This window comes from Python bivittatus, unplaced genomic scaffold (assembly GCF_059951505.1).
Source record: "Python bivittatus isolate LINGU-HERP-01145 unplaced genomic scaffold, Pbiv_v1 ctg000480_np1212, whole genome shotgun sequence".
NCBI lineage: Eukaryota > Metazoa > Chordata > Lepidosauria > Squamata > Pythonidae > Python > Python bivittatus.
In genome coordinates, this window is record NW_028277075.1 from 71741275 (window position 1) to 71758921 (window position 17647).

Here is a 17647-nt window from a genome sequence, read left to right on the forward strand (position 1 = left end):
ATGCAAGCAAAGGGGAAGAAGCGTTTTTTTCAACCTACTTATCATCTGGCTCACAAACAAAAGGCAAAAAGGTACATCCTGTTTCAAAATGCAAACAACATTTTACAATCCCAGTCAATGCACTTTGATTAAAGCAAGATGACACAGCTTGTGTCCCACCAAATGTATTAGGACAACAACATGCTGAATTCCCAGTGAGGATGCCAAAGACCTTACCAGCTAGGAATTCTGGGAACATCATGCTGAAATCCCAACAAATCTGGAGGTGCATAATTGGGGAAGGGTGCAGAATAAGAGGTTACTGCAGGGTGATTTTGTTGCTCATGTATGCTGCCTTTTCCTTCAACACCTGTTTCTGCAATGATCTTTGTGGTTTTGAGATCAGTTCCCAGCACCTTTGAGCACTCACATTTGCTCTACCGACAGCTCCAAGCAATCACTTCGGCTCTGCTTTGTGGTTTTACTTGTTTTGACAAGTTAAGTGAAAATAAAGTCTAATTCAATGTGTGCTTTCAGAAGTAGGTTAGATTGTATGCAAAGGGGACTTTAAAATCCATTTGTTTTCTGATTGAAGATAGGCCTTAAAGGTATCAGCCAGAAATCCTCCTCACGTTTTCCTCTTTGATTCACTGGGTCCTTCTGGATTACTGGGGGGCCAGGGCAAAGAATGCTAACAATAACATCCTGATGTCAAGAAGTATGCTGAGTTGAGGGCTTGGGGATATTTTGGGATTTATTTATTTATTTATTTATTTAGGTTTATGATTGTAAAGCCATTTTTTCCCTAGGAAAAAAGTATGTGAAATTCTACTCCTATGGTTCAGCTGTTTGCTGCCAAATTTTAATATGATCATCCTGAAGAGCAACCCCCCCCCCACACACACACCCTCAAAAATCAGCCTGGATTGGCCATCCCTGTTTTAAACCCTTACCACCCTGTAAGGGAGGCTTAAGTCATGCTGGGCTAGACCTGATCTCCTCTTCTGCAATGTCCAAAGGCTGCCTCATGGTGTGTAAAAGCTATTAGGCATTGTCTTCCACTCCTTGGTGAGAAGTTAGTGCCTTGAAAAAGAGATAACAGAGTGCCCTGGACATCTTGGATCCAATTGCAATTTTTTTTTAAATGTAATAAAATGTGAGCTGCTCACTTTGCTTTCTGCTTTTACATCTTCACATAATTTCCCTCTCCTTTCTCTCTGGGCTCCTAGACTTCTGTGCATGGCTCTTCCTCCTGTTTTCCTGCCAACTGTCCCCACCCCAGCCCCCATGTCGACAGAGAATTGAGGGAGCCCTGCAGATGCTCTCAAACATTTTAGTGGTGCGTATATATTATTGCTCCTTAGGCTAATCAATGCCCTGACTGCCAGAGTGAGCAATCATGATTTAAAACTGTTCAAGTAGATGGGGCCAGCCATTAAGAAGTATGAGTCACTACGAAGTGCATATTGAAACGGGCGCTAAGCTGGGCTGATTCAAATCCCTCTGCAGTAATGTTGAATGAACAGATATTTTACTAGGGTGAATTATGTAGAACCAAGGGAGGGCTTTATTGAATATGTAACCAGAGCTGAAAAGCCTCTGGCCAGAAGTCTAGGATTGAAGTGAGTTACCTAGTTAGTTCAATGCGGCAAAGAGAGGCCATGACTTGCCACATGGAGACATTAAGACAGAAACATTGTTTTTCAGATAATCCCCAAAACAGAAAGATCAATATGCGGGGTTAGGAAGCAAGCTGTCCTATAATATAGTTAATTTAAAACAAGAACAGATTGAAAAATTTAAGCAAGATTTTTAGAGACAGCAAAGTCACCATGGCACTGGTGGCAATCTGGCACAGGATTCAGCATGGATAAGAAGGGAATGGTCTTGGTATGGTGTGAACCACAAAATTATATCTTGTTTTGCTGGCCTTTTTCTTACCTCTTAGTCCAAGTTCACATGTGCAAGTCTATCTCTTGGTTTCTCTGCAACCGATGCCTGGCAGCAGAGTATACAAATTCCATCTGTGAGGTTACAGTATGTCTGTGACAACATCTTCCTATATGCCATTGTCAAGTGATGCAAATGCATGTGTGAACTAACTCTAGGTCAATAGGTCTGAAGATGCTGAAAGATGAATTTTGTTGGGAAGTATGGAGAGTTGCCAAGGAGGCCCACACCTTCTCTCCATGAGCATCTTGGCTAGACTAGGAGACAGAAGCCCATCTTTCCCCAAATTTCATCAGTCTCTGCTTCCTTTGCTTCATGTTTCCAGGATGAGGACAAAAGTGTTCATTGTGAACTGCTCACCTTCATTGCCCTGAAACATATTTCCCTTGGTAAAGTTAGCATGATAACTGCTAACCTTAAACATTTAGTTGACAAGCATATTTCTAAGAGGCACAACTGGCAGCAAGTAGCTCTAGGAAGTATGCTGGAGAATGAGGGGCAAGGCAGAAAACACCACAAGGATGCTTGAGGGTGTGAGGGAGGAAGGGCTGGCAGAAGAAAACATGGAAGGAACAGAAAACAATAGGCAAGGAATCGAGGAAAGGGTTAGGAAAAGGATCAATGGGAGGAGTGAGCTGGTGACAGGCAGCAGCCCATGGGAAACAAGATATATAGTTGCCTTCCTGGAAGAAGACAATAGCAGACCATCTCTGCACTGTTGCCAAGAAAATTATACAGATGTGTCCATGGTCACCAGAGTTGAGTTCAGCTGAAAGACTTTACTTTTACTTTTTCTTCCCAAAGAAGTCAGAGTGTTGGTAGTAGAGAAAACGCCCTGTATTTGGCAAGATGACAGGAAAAAACTATCAGACCCAGATGTTCCAGGATGTTGTTCCAACACAGGCAGCAAGAGGACAACCTGTTCATCTTCCGTGCAGCACATCAACACCCTTAATGGCCAGCCTGGCATGGCTTGTTTGTTGGGAAATTTGTCAGATGGTGTCTGGTGGAAAGAGGCATCCGGTAGGTGGCGTTGCAGAACTACGTCAGCCTGTTCTGGGACACAGAAAACGAGGAGAGAGACTGTAGGGCTGTCTCAAGGCTTGGGGAGGGGAGGGGGGACTTTGGAGAAAGCAAGAACAGTGACCCCACTCTCTCTATTAAAAAAAGAAGACAAAAAATATATATATCTTGCAGCCAAGATCACTCATATTCAATTATTCATTGATTAAAGCATGTAAGGTTTTAGGAGAGGGAATGCATAATCTAGTTAGCAGTGACAATGTGTTCAGAAATAAAGCATTAGTAATTTAACATTTAAATGTTAGATGTAGTACAGAAATAAAATAGGTAACCCTCCTCAATATTTAGCTTTACAAGGTCTTCCAAAATTAACCTTGTTTTCAAAAAAAAAAAAAAAAGCATACATAGATGTAGTTATCAATCAAGGACATTTTGATTCTCTAACCCACGAATACGTCTTCCGTTATTTTAATAAACTGAAACGTCACACTTACTGGAAAACCTAACTGCTTGTACACATAATTCTTTTTGTGTAATGGTATTTTACATTAGTTTAAATACGTGTAGGACAATTCACAAATTCTCCTCACGAAAACAAGAGCTTGGAAAGTTGTTCCAGCTATCTGTATATTTTATACAGCCTTGCTCAATCTGGCGCCCTTTGAATATTTTAAACCGCAGATCCCATCACAGCAGGCTATGTAAAGGGAAATCTTCCCTTGAGTCGAACTGGTGATAAAACCACCGTGTAGTTTTATTGGCAAAAGAGCAGAATGGTTTGCCATTGCCTTCCTCCTGTTCAGGTTTTTCCTGAGATCAGCTGAGGTCAACCCAGGGCTGCCACCTGCTGCAGCTGTAGTCCCACACATCTGGAAAGCACCCGATTGAAGAAGGCTGTACTACATCTTGTGTGCAATTCAGTGATGCGTGTCTGGTGTTTATTGCTGTTGGAAAGTTCTGCTCTCTCTGTTCCAGGTCCTGACCTGCTACATTTCTCAGAGAGTTGAGTAGGAAGGTGTCCCCGGAGAGGCGTCTCTCTGGACCAAGAAACATCCTTCTGATCTCCAAAACACCTCAGCAAGAAGGAAAAATTGCGGCGAGGCCGTGGGAGCAAAGTTATACGCCGCTGCTGGGCGCGCCCTTGCTTGCGCGGGCCCGGCCCTTGGAACCGCTTCGCGGCTTAAATTCGACTTGAAGGCTGGCCAAGGAGGCAGCGAGGGGAGGTTCCTCCCGTCCTTGCTACTGGATACCTCCAAACTACGAACCTGCCGGAATTAGTTCCCTGCCCTGCTCCGACTTCCCCGCGCCCCCGGTAGACACCTAACGGGTCTTTCTGACGCACTTCAGCTTCCTTCGTTGAATTTCTGCCTGCCGGGGCGCCATAGGGAGGCGCAGAAAGCTTTCCCGGGGAAGAGAAGGCAGAAGGGACGGTGGAGAAAGGACTGAGGCGTCCCCCTCAGGGAAGAGCTTGGGGCACGGAGGGACACAGTGATCAATCCTCCCCCTCCTCTCTCCTGCCCACCCCCCCGCCGCCGCCCGTTCCAAATATGCCTCGAGAGATAATAATGGGGCGCGGGGGAAGGCGGCAGCGATGAGCAAATGGAGGGGCTGAGAACGGGAAAACAACGTGTTTTTTGCTGCTTAACAGCGAACAGATGGCGAGAAAGGGCTGCATCTCCTGCGGGGGCCGAGATTAGGGAGGGGGGCCCAGCAGAGGCAGGATTAAACCCCTCATCTCCCGGTGGCAAGGCAAGGAAGGAACAAGGGCCTCTCCCACAGGCCACGCCCCCTGCCCCTCCCCTCTCCTCCCCTCCTTTCATTCATAGCGGGATCTGCCGAGGCGAGGTGAAGCAGCGGTGGCAAACAAACCCTCGGAGTGGCGGATTTGGCGGCTCGGGTTTGTTGGTGTATGGTTTTACGGGATGAAGTCCCCCGAGGGCCCACCGGCGCTGCTTGTGATCCGGAGATCCCTTGCTCCGGGGGTACCTAGCGGGTCCAGCTTGATTCCAAAGAAGTCGTGGCAGAACACTTCTCCCGGGCATGTGCAAGTGTATTGTGAATACCATTAAACTACCGACTCTCCTCTAGGGCACCTTGGGTTTGATCCAGATTAATGGACCTGGATTCTGGACAAGCAAGCCCATCTTCTTTTTGAAAAGAGTTGTGGCAGATTAACAGGCAAAACCCGACGGCTGGGTTAGAATGCTGTCCTCCAGTCCTTGAGCCTAATAAATTAGGACTGTCCTCATTTCCAGTCCTGTTCTGCCACAGGACGGAGGCCAGCAGTCAGAGCCCTCGCCAGTGATTTAACACAGGACGAGTTGAAGAAATCGATCGATGGATTCTCCCAGTTTTGTTTCCCCTCCCGACAAGTGTCACCTGCTGATGGGAGAACAACCATCAATCTCTCTTCATAACCAGTGGGGCTGGGGGAGAAGAGGTGGTACTTGGATCAGCATTTTTAGCTATCTCTCAGCTGGTGGGCCACAAGCATGGAAGAAGGATGTGGGCGAAGAGGAAGAGAACTCTTCCGATGCTTTGGCTCAGCATGACTCCTCCTTAGCCCTTGGAAGGGAGGGCTGTAGGCTGGACTAAGAAGTCCAGGAGAAAGGAGATGTCAAACCATTTCTATACTTTTTACTAGAAAACTACATGAAGATGTGTCTATGCAGTCACCTGGATTCAGATTTGATTTTTCTGAAAGAGCACTAACCCAGGTTCAGAAATAGCTTGGCTGATTGGTAAAAGACATGGAGGAAGGGAGAAATGGGATTGAGTCACTGATGATGAAGAAGCTCCATCTCAGTCAGGGATGTGAGGGAAGGGCCATGTTGGCAGCAAGTGAACAAGGAGTCCACTGGTGGCCTGGCAGCCAACAGTACATGGAAGTAGCCAATGTGGCTATGGAGAACTGTTGTGATTAGTCCTTGTATAATAGCAACAACCCTCGCCATGACACCTAGTGCACCAAAGCTGGAATGGAGTATGCCATCGACTCTGCCCCAGTCACCAACAAAGTAATAAAAGTAATGAAACAACCTGTGAAACTCCTTGTTGTCAGAAAAAACTTGTAATGCAATGAAGGGTGATAGGACCAGCAACACATAGCTGGCAGAACCTGGTTCTCTTTCCTGGTTTAAATTGACCTTCTGTGCAGCCCAGATCTAGCAATCTTTCAAAAGAGTGCACATTCCATGATTATAAGGAACTCCTGTAAGACTTGATGAGACGTTTGGATAGCAACAGTCAGGCACTAAGCAGGCAGAAGCTTCTGCAGAAGCCAGGGGTCTACGGTCTCTCCTACATCCCAACCCTAAATGGCAACCGATGGCAGTTTCCAGTGACCAGAGGGAAGGAGGCTAGCCTGTCATCGTCTCAGTGGCCAATAGGAACTCAGCAGATCTCAACCCACACTTCACATCATTGGTGAAGTGTGCTGGACCATAGTTCACTGTCTTGAGTTATATATCAAAAAGACAGGAAATCATCATCATCATCACCATCATCATCATCATCATCACCATCAGTCAGTTGGCATTGACAAAATCACCATCAGTCTATTGCAAAAGGCAGTTTTCCTTGGAACAGCTTATATTCTGCAACGATACCTTTAACACCATTAAACAACTACATCTGCCTGTCCCAGGTCCTTGGGAAGGACTCGATAGGTGGATAAAAATGCCAAATCCAGTCTAAACAACTGGCTGACTGTGTGACCAACCATAATAATAATATCATCATCCATGGGTGACTTTAAATTGCCTCCTATGGGCTGAGGTTGAAACATCAGGACATGGCAGAAAAAGCAGTTACTGAGTCATGTTCATGCTGTAGTTAGGAGGACTTGAGAAAGAGTCCAACCACTTCATTGGTGATAACAACAAAATAAAGATGAATAGGATGTAAACCAGCCCTGGTAGACCTTATCTTTCCAAAGAATTCCTCTTTACTTCTATGCTGTTGTGTATGGAGAAGACAGACATTTGTACTGCCTTAGTTCACCCTGTTGTCCTCCAGATATGCTGGTTTCAATTCCCAGAATGTTGTTGTCTTGGCCAAGTCCATAATGACTGGGAACTGGAGAATCTGAGATTGGGCAAGGCTTCACCAGGGGTCAGAATGCTAGCACAGCTATCCATGCTGGTTGCCACTACAGTACCACTAGATTTGTTTTTCTTTTTTGATCTGGCTATCAAAATCACAAGTTTCAGGAGCCCTCTAGTGTTCTCTATTGTCTTGAAATCCTAAAAAGCATACATTTTCTTTCATATTGAGGATATATTTCAGGCAGGTGAAGCTCCTAGTACTGGGGGACTTGATTGTGAGAGGTATAGATACCATTGGGCATGCTTCCTACTTGGGACGTCCTACTTGGTGCATAGGTTCTGGGCATCACCCACCATCTGCAGAAAGTGCAGAAAGAAGCCACTGTTTGTGGTGCACATTGGCACCAAAGTTGTGAAGTATTCAAATTTAGATAGGATGTTGAAACCCAGGTCTGCCAAGGTAGCTTTCTTTGAAAAGTTACCTATTCCTCATGCAGCAGGGCCAAGTAGGGCAGAAAAGTCACAATCTGTGGATCAGGAATTCGTGCTGGGAGGAGAGGTTCAGATTTGTGAGGCTGTGCAGTATCTTTTGAGACAAGCCATGTCTGTAGAAAAAAGATGGCTGTACTTGAAACTGGAAGACAGAGACTGCTGGTGCATAATATCAGAGGCGGGAGATGGCAAAGCAGATTTTAAATTGATTCCAGGGGAAAGCTGCTAGACTGCAAGAAGCATCTGGTTCATGAAAAATTACTTTTGGAAGAGGAGAGTGAACATTTCTGTAACTGTTCAGGATGCAGGATAGAACAAGGAAAATAGGATAGTCAATCAAGAAAGCCATAAGGTCACATGTCACAGAAATTCAAGGTTGAATCTGTATATGGGTGCTTATCTAAAAATATCAGGCTCTTGTGAGCCAAATGGGAGAGCTAGGGTGTTTAATGCTGGATACAGCATGTATTACAGAAGTCTAGAGGAATGGAAATAATGAATGGGATATGGTTTTTGCTAGATGTAAATGCTACAGAAAAGACAGGGAAGGTGCACTGGGTTTGGAGTTACCCTGTATGTCAAAGAGGCCACAGATTCCCAGGAAGCAGAACTTAAAAGCAGACTTTTCCATTGAACCACTGTGGGTGTCTATTGCCCACCTGACTAAGTAGCTAGAGCTGAGGAGGAGGAGGAGGAGGAGGAGGAGGAGGACAAGAAATAATTAGAGAGGCATCTGAAAAACAATGAATGGGTGCCATTCTAGATGTAACAAAAAGATTACATTTCTAGATACCTAAATGACTGCGACCTGGAACAGCAAGACAAGGAACCAACAAGGAGAGATTCAGCACCACAGTAGTGCTCCTAACCTTATAATCAGAGAATCCATGGGGAATGGTGTTCATAATGTTGTCACTTCATGTGAATGTGTATGTAAATGGATGCCTGCTGAGAAAGTCTAGCACAGTCACATTTAGCTTCAGAAAAGCATTTAAAAAAAAATAAAATAAAATGAAGGGATTGGTGAAAAGAAAGTTAAAAGGAAAACTCAAGAAGGTCAATTCTCTCCACAGTGCTTGGAGAGTCCACAATAATAACTGAATCTTAGGGAGAAAGAAGATATACCTCAGTTCAGGAAAGTTACCACAACAGATCCGGGAGGATGCCAGAGAGATGAATGAGCAGAGATGCTATTAAAGGCAAGGAGGCTTCTTTCAAAAAGGAGAAGTCTTGCCCAGTTGACAGAATAAAGAGGAACATAAAATGCTGGCAAAAAATAGGCAAGCAGTAGAGAAAAGATGCAAAAAAAGATTTTGAGAAGCACATGATGAAGAACTTCAAGATAAACAACCACAGGATCTTTCCAATTTATTTATGACCAGGGAGGCACTTGAGCTGTTGGATGACAAGGGCAGTAAAGGTGTGAGAGAAGATAGGGAAACAGAAGATCTGAATGAATTCTTTGCTTCTCTCTTGGCTGCTGAGCACGTAGGACAGATGTTGGTGTCTGGGTTGGATTTTTCCTGAGGAAAGTTGGGAGAGAAATAGATGGTGCAAGAGATGAAGTTGCACAAACCAAAGTTAAAAACAAAAAAAATTCCCCTGGGTCCAAACAATCTCTACTCAAGGACTCTTCAAGAACTTAAATATGAAAATATTAATCTTTTCACAAGAATATGCAGCCTCTCTTTGACATCAGCTTCTATTTCTGTGGACTGGAAAAAAGCCAATGTGATCACAATTTTTAAAAACAAATCGAGGGGCGATAAAGGAAACAATATGGCAGTTAGATTAACATCTGTTCTGGAGAGCGTGATTGAAAGTATTCTGAAAGAGAAAATAAGCCAATGTACAGAAGAATGAACCTTGCTGAAGTGAATCATTGGGGCTCCTGCAAAAGGCAGCCTGCCCTCTCTACCCTTCTAGAATTTTTTGAGGGTATCTACAAACATACAGACAAGGATACCCCAAAAGATACTGTATAGTTGGACTTTTGAAAGACAAAATCCCTATCTGAGGAGTTCATGAGTAAACTCAGCTGATGGTATAAGAGGACGGGAACTCTCCTAGACTTGGCAACGGGTTCAAAAACAGGGGAAAAGATTGGCATTCTTCACACTGTGCATCGTCGGGATCCCCAGGGATTAGCATTGGGGCTGGCGCTTTTCAACTTTTACAAAAACAGAGGGCCATCCTGTGTTTGCTGACGATTCCAAACTGTTCTGCATGATAACCTCAGCAAGGAATTGTGAACCGCTCTGAAATAATATTTACATGTTTTGGGGACTGACTAGGCTTTAAAGTGGCAGAAACAGCTCAAGGGCAAAGAGATGCAAATGGGTGCAACAATCCCAAACTTCACCTACCCATTAGTGAGAGAGCAGACTCAGCAGTGGCTGGTCAGGAAAGGGATCTTGGAACCAAGTGGGCAGTGGAACGGAACGCTTGACCCAGGCCGCAGCTGCTGACAATGGCAAAGCCACTTGGTTAGAATCACCAGGAAGGAATGTGACAATAGAATTGCTGATATAATATTGCCCTTACACAAATCTAGGGTGAGGCCACACTTGGAATATTATGTGTATTCTGGTCATTGCATGAGAAGAAATTGTTATAAGCAGAGAAAAGGTGCAAAAAAATTATTTTTTTTTAAAGTTTCCCAAAATGATTAGGAGGCAAGATCATCTTCTCTTTGAGATAGGCCACCACAACTGGGGTTCTTTAGCTTAAAACAAAGGGTGGTGTGGGGAGGGGAGACATAATAGAAGTAATAGAAGTAAAATCTGGCATGACATAGATAATGTGGAGAGTTTTTTCCCCTCTCTCAGAATGTTAGAATTCAAAGTCACTGACTGAAGCTGAATGCAAGGAGATTCAGTATTGACAGAAGGAAATCCTTTTTTGCATAGCATGTAGTTAAACTGTGGGATTTGTTGCTGGCAGTTGTGATTATGCTAGTCAGTTTGAATGATCTGATATAGTTCAAGGAGGATAGGGTTATCAATGGCTACGAATGTGGATGGCTGTTTCCTACCTCTGGAGTCATCTTAAGTACTGGTTGCTGGGAGATGACAGAGGAAGATGGTTATTATGGATCCTGTCAAGGCTTGAGAGTTGTCCAGTTGCATCCAACCGACCACTGCGTGACACTGAATGTTGAACTAGATGGCCTTGACCAGCAGGGCTCTTCCTATATTCTCATGAGTTATGGCATTATGGAAGGCCACCTACCATCATCAGATGCATGAAGGAGAATCTTTAGATTGGCGTGTATGCAGGCTATTTATTTATGTATTATTTTTCTCTCCTATTGTGGAGCCAGGGACTCCAGGGAATTGTTCTTCTGCCTTCCCCTTTGATTCTCACAATAGCCTTATGAAATAGGTAAGCTGGCAGAGAGGAACTCTTGTAAGGTCACTTATTTGTTTGCTGACCTGGCATGTATTTTCATCTTGGCCCCCAAACTGACATAATACTTACTAGCAAGTCACCAATATCAGGATCAGAGGCCATGCTGACCCCATTTTTGGACCTTCCCCAGTTGCAGCATTTCCCCCTGGAGATGTAAGACTTACATACAGTAAAAGACTAACATTTTCACTAGATTTAGGACTTAGACTTTTTAAAAAGCTCTCTTAAGCCTGTCTTAGGCCATATAGTACATTTTATGTGTTTTTCTTATTCTAAAGTTGTGGGAGTCTGTTCTACTTATTTCTGGCAATTTTGGGAGATACATCTGATCCTGGGCCCTCAGGTTGCCAGACTTAGTATAAGGCCCTAATTCTATACATCCTTACCTGCAAATAAGGCCCGTTGAATTAGTGATGCTTACCAATGACCAGATATGCATTGGAAGTTGTGGTGACCACCCTTTGGAACATCATCCCCTTAGAGATCAGATTGGCCCTGACCCTACTGGACTTTTGTAAGGACTTAAAAGATGTGGCTTTGCCATTGTGCTTAGGGATCTGAGTGTGCAGTTGTAATGGTCTGCGAGAATGTCCGAGAGAGAGAGAGAGAGAGAGAGAGAGAAGGAGGAGGAGGAGGAGGAGCAGCAGCAGCAGCAGCAGCAGCCGCAGACTAGGCAATGGTCAGATAAGAGGCAGCTTAGCCCACAGAAGCAATGGGGCATGGCAAATATCTCAGAAGGGACCCTCCCTAGTTTCTTGGACTGTAAAGGCAAGTGGGAGAGATGTACTTTCAGACTTGCAAGATTCTGTTTCTGAAAACTTACAATAAAGATAGTGTTAGTACTCATAGTTGATGCTTCTTGTCTGGATTACCTCGAAGGGCTGGCAGAGTAGAATCTGTATAGTGGCTCTGTATAGTGGCTCTGTTGGGCATTGCTGATTGTTTTTATATCTCAGCTGCTGATTATGTGATGTGGTTATGTTACATGGTTTTTATATGTTTTTATATATTATTCTGTTATATATTATTTTGTTTTAATTGTAAGCTGTCCAGAGTCATGTGTTTGAGATGGGTGGCTGTATAAATTAAAGTAATAAATAAATAATAATAAATTGCCCTGTAAATGACAGCTCTTCCCATCTGGGAGGCAGCAGAGAAGCAACCAAGGGGCTTTCATTTCTGCCTCCTGTTGGAACACTGAGGACAGGCTTTTTTATTGCTCTGGGACAATCATTGCCCACACAGAAACTTCTGACAAATCTTAAACAGATCATATCAGCCTGAACAGGTTGAAATGTCAGAATCTAAAATGATGCCTTGCTTTCGCTCCCAGTTCTAAAGAAAGAACATCCATTTTGGAGTAAAAACACAAGCATAAACTTTAATTCATTGCACCTACTGGAAATCCGTCATTGTGCGGTGGGAAAATTGTACTCCAAACAATCTGTCTGAAAACAAAAGGCAGGGAAGAGTTTCAACCATTAAAATTTCAAACTAGAAACAGTTTCAGGGAGAAAGAATAGAAAAGAAGTAGAAGGGGGAAATGGTGATAAACAGGCAAGTGCTTCAGCTTCAAACACAGTGACAAAATATCAGTTACATTTTCAATAGTGTCCTAGGAGAAAGCAAATCATATCTGAGAGAGGATGTTGCCTAGTGACAGAACACAAAAATGATCATTCTGGAAATCTGGGTGTCCTGACTTTATTCTACTGAATGACACCAAAGAAAATCACTGGTCCTCTTTGCATCTCTGTTTCCTTAGCTATAAAACTGAGATATTAGTTAGAATTGCAAATAGTTACAATTATCAGTTCTACTGCTGCCGAATTTGAGAAAACCGTGGGATTTCTTGCTATGCCTTTCTATTCCTTCATTGTAAAGTGTTCAGTATGCATGGATGCATAAAGCTAATAACATTAATAAGAAAAGCAGCTTTATTATCTCTACTGAACGCTTTAAGATAAAACATTCCCAGTGTAGCACATTTCTCTAAGAATAATAGCTTGTAAGGGGCATAGCAGGTAAGTTATGATTAGGGTATTGGCGTAGATGCCACCTTGGTTATTAAAGCAAAGAATCATCATGGTTTATGAAAGATTGCAATCCAGCAACAAAGCAGATGGGAGAAGCACTTTGCACCTGCAGCCTCTTTGTCCCTTGTCCCCTATAGAATGATTTACACACTTTATCACCTCACAACTGCCCTGCACGGGAGGGCTGCTTTTAGCATTTTACAGAGGCAACACGATTGGTCTTAAAAGGGGTCTTGTCCTTGTCCAAGGTCAACAAGGGAACTGATATTGGCCAGACCCCCTTCTTAGAAGTTGGATAGAAATCTCTCAACCTGTGTAAAGTTGAATGGCAGGGAAGGGTTAAGCCTCTGCATTGGAGCATTTGGGTGTGGGAGAGAAGGAGCTGGTTGCCACTTACTCATTACTGCAAATTTCAGGGAACGTGTTTCATGTTCGGGGGATCACAAATAGAAAGGGGAAATGTGTTAATTAAGACAGAATACAGATCGGGGGGGGGGAGGGAGAGAGGGAGAAAAGAATAAGAGGAAATTTGTAAAACATGGAGATTTTTCATACAGTGTCTGTGTGAGGAAATACCTAATATGAGTCCTGAGCTGGCAAAAGCCAGTCCAAGACATTTCAGCTCCAGAAAATCCAGATGGGCTCATTTGTTTATGGGATGGGGGGCAGCATGTTTTTGACAGCTTGCAAACTCCATTGAGATACTTCGGATCTACCACCGGCGTGCCCATCTCACTCTGCCCAGGGACATTGCTGTAGGGAGCCATGGGATTACCTTGGAAAAGGCATCCAGAAGCTGTTAGGATAACAACAGGGGCAAAAGAAGCATGCATTAAGCCTGGGTGGGGGTGGGGGGCGGAAAAGTATTAGAAAGAGACTCAGACTGGCTTTCCCCTGACTTCCTGGGGTATAAGAGGGAGGGAATGACAAACTCGGGTAGACTTACAAGATTCTGTTACTGTGCTGTAGCCTATCTCAATATAGTTCTGTTCTTCCTATGGAGAGTTTCCTAATCTGGTCTACCTTGCAGGGCTGATAGTTGCAAAGGGCTCTTTTGCAAAAACGGGATGTGTTGTTATTAAAATTACAGCCTGCAATTGGTGGCCAGAATGAGCTGTCCCAATCTCAGTGTCCATAAGTAAGTGATTGGGGCAAAATCACTCTACCCCTCTCAAGTTACCCCCCCCCCCACACACACAAAGGTGCTGGGTTTGTCCTTGCCAGATGTTTTCTTCGAATTTAGGAGCAGCAGTCCCCAAACATCCTGAAAGCCTCAGTTGGGGCAGGATTAAATAGAATGACACATCTTTATTTACTTCACTTTTGTTGCCCATAAAATCAAAGTGATATAATGTTTTTCCCTGATCTGCTGCTGACATTTCACCCTTTGAGATGAATAGACAAGCCCAGATAGGTCGATAGAGATGCCAGAATGCTGTGATATGTGTAACAATTCTGGTTTTTTGCCTCTCAACTCGGCTGCTGTAAAGTGATACAGCTGCAAACCCCTCACAACAATCTTTCAGCAAATTATTCCCCCAGTTTCACACCATCACTCAACAACCCTCTGGGGTGGGGAGGACACACCTTCTAGGCTTAACTTCCATTAATGGATTTTTCTTTTGCCAGGAGAAAAAAAAAAGTTCATTGCTGTCTTCCCTGTTCCTCCTGCTAGGAATTGCAAACCAATTGTCAGCTGCCCCCTCCAAGTGTTCCCTGTCCCCTTCTCTCTCTTTTTACCACTCGCCAAGGGCTGAAGGGCACTGTGGGAAACTTACACTAGTCTATGATTGCAATAACGATTGATTTGATTTGATTTGACTGTGAGAAATGGAGCAGGAAAAGATTGAACTCAGTAAAACAACAGGCAAGCTGCCGAAAAGGTGTAAGACAAAAACCCGTAAGGGTTCCTTTTATTCTTTTGCATAAAAGAATGGTCAGTTATATGCAACCTCCCTTTGCCATCAATATTTAGACATGGAGGATGCGCATACATGTGTGTGCTAGAACACAGAGGCGTTCATCAACTGGAGTTGGGTATAACATCGTAAGCTTGGAGTCAAAGAATTTGGAGCCCAGCAATTGAATCTCTGAAGTGAAAAGAGTTCATAGGCCTCCTTCCACAAATACATGGCTTTCTCCAGACTCGTACCTTCTTCCCCAACTTTCTTCATTTCAGCAGACTCATCCTTGGCCATCTTTTGCAAATGACCTTGAAATCTACCAGGAGAACTGGTTCTACCTTCATCCTACCTGACATCATTCCATTCCTTGCATTCCTTCTCTGGCCAGACATCTCTGGCACAAGGCCTGAGATGAGAGACAGGTGCATGAGTGAGGACACCGAGAGGTCACCAGCCAGGCTGCTGGATGAGCAAATCTATGCAGGATGATAAAAGAGAAAATATCTCTGGGGACAGGAAAAAAAAATAAAGCTGAGTTAGGAGGTCACAAATCTACAGAGAGAGGCTAGAGAATGGAAGAATATCTACAAGGGTTAAAACTTCCTCTGCTGCAGAATATTCTTATAATCCTGAGTTGTGTGAATGAGTTAATAAGGCTATAGCAGGTTTTGAACTACCCATGTGAGTAAAAGCCCCTTCTCTATTTTTCAGCTTAAGTTTATGAGAATGCTCTGAGGTGCCATTCTGGGTTAAGCTGAAGGTTTTGATTTGGATTAATTATCCTGGAGTGATCTCATCCCAATCAATGATGAGTCTTAAACTTCCCACTCTTTAAATGCTCTTCAGAAAGGAATTGGCAAAAGAAACACAGCTTTGGTGCAACAGCGGGAAAAACAACAACAATGGAGTTAATTCTGCACAAGTACAAAATGTTGGCTGTAGGTGGGAGAGTAGGATGGGGGTAGAGAATAGCTGAAAATAAAAACAAGCCCCCTCCCCTACATTTTTGAAAATGAGACCATGAGACAAGCAATGGTACCCATAGAAGAGAAGATGCGTAGCTCAGGGTTGAACTGTGGAGTCCTTGGAGTTCTCTGAGCTTGGTTGTTTTCTTGCAAACCTTTCATTACCCAGCTAGGTAACATCTTCAGTGCTTGAATGGGATGGGGTTTGCTCTCTGTTTATAGACTGTGGCCTGCCTTGCCAGTGCTGGTGGGGGTGGGGGGTTTGTTTTGTTCTATTGTTTTCCCTCTGGTAATTCCTTGATTAGGACATTGTTTACTGCTGATTGTATGTCTGGTGATAATCTTGGTGTTAATCTCTGCTTATCTGGGGGATGATTGCTGGTGAGGAGGTATTCTGGTCTTTTGTTTCCTTTTTATTGCCTCTTTTGAATAGCATGTAGATGTTAGAGTGTGATCCTTTTCATAGTTTGTGTTGGTTGTGTTGTAGTAGGTTGAGTGGTCAGGCATTTTTTGATAAAGTTGCGTGGATATCTATTTTGTTGGAAGTTGTTGTATCCAGGAAGGGTAACTTTTTGTTTTCTAAAATTCACCAGAGAGGAAGAAAACAGCAACACACTACCCTTCCTGGATATCCTCACCAGCAGGGGAAACAACAGCAAATTAGAAACTCACGTTTATCGGAAGACAACCCACACCAATCAAGTACTCCATTACCAAAGTAACAATCCAACCTCCCACAAAAGGAGCTGTGTAAGAACATTATTCAAGCGAGCACAAACGCATTGCAGCAGCCCAGAGCAGCAGAAAAAGGAAACAGACCACCTATACAACATCTTCCGACAAAATGGATATCCACGGAACTTTATCAAAAATTGCCTGGCCACTCAACCTACTACAACACAACCAACACAAGTTATGAAAAGGATATCACTGCCATACATCAGAAACGTCTCAGAAACAACCAACAGACTATTACAACCACATGGCATCTCTGTAGCACACAAACCAACTAAAGCCCTCCAAAACATCTTAAGCAAACCAAAAGACCCAGTAACCCAAGAAAAAAAACAGGAGTCATCTACAACATACAGTATAAGGACTTTAACAACCACTATGTAGGACAGACAGACAGAAGGCTAGCAGAGCGCATCCGTGAACACCAACTAGCAGTCAGAAAACATGACGAAATCTCCTTAATCTCACAACACATGGGCAGACTTAACCATAGTTTCAGCTGGGAAACTGTCAGCATCTTAGACCAAGCTAAATCCAAAAATGCGAGGGAATCCCTGCAAGCTTGGTATTCAGATAAGGCAGTCATCAACAGGCACATAGAGATAAACAACATCTACGCACTGTTCAAAAGAAGCAATAAAAAGGAAACAAAAGACCAGAATACCTCCTCACCAGCAATCATCCCCCAGATAAGCAGAGATTAACACCAAGATTATCACCAAACAAACCCTAATCAAGGAACTACCAGGAGACACACACACACACACACCCCGCCAACACTGGCAAGGCAAGCCACTGTATATAAACACAGAGCAAACCCCACTCCATTCTAGCACTGAAGATATTACCTAGCCTGGTAACAAAATATTTGCAAGAAAACAATCAAGCTCAGAGTACCCCAAGGACTCCACAAAAAATGGTGCTATGGAACACCCCCTTCCTTCTTCCTTATAATTTAAGCTGAGAAAATGAGGAGGAAGAGATGGTGGAGAAGAACCCAAAGACGTAAAAAGGGCATCATTCTGGTTTCAGCAGATTCAATGGGGGGGGGGGGGATATTAAAAATTCATGGAGATAACTGGAGTGCCCCTCCTATCTGTCACCCT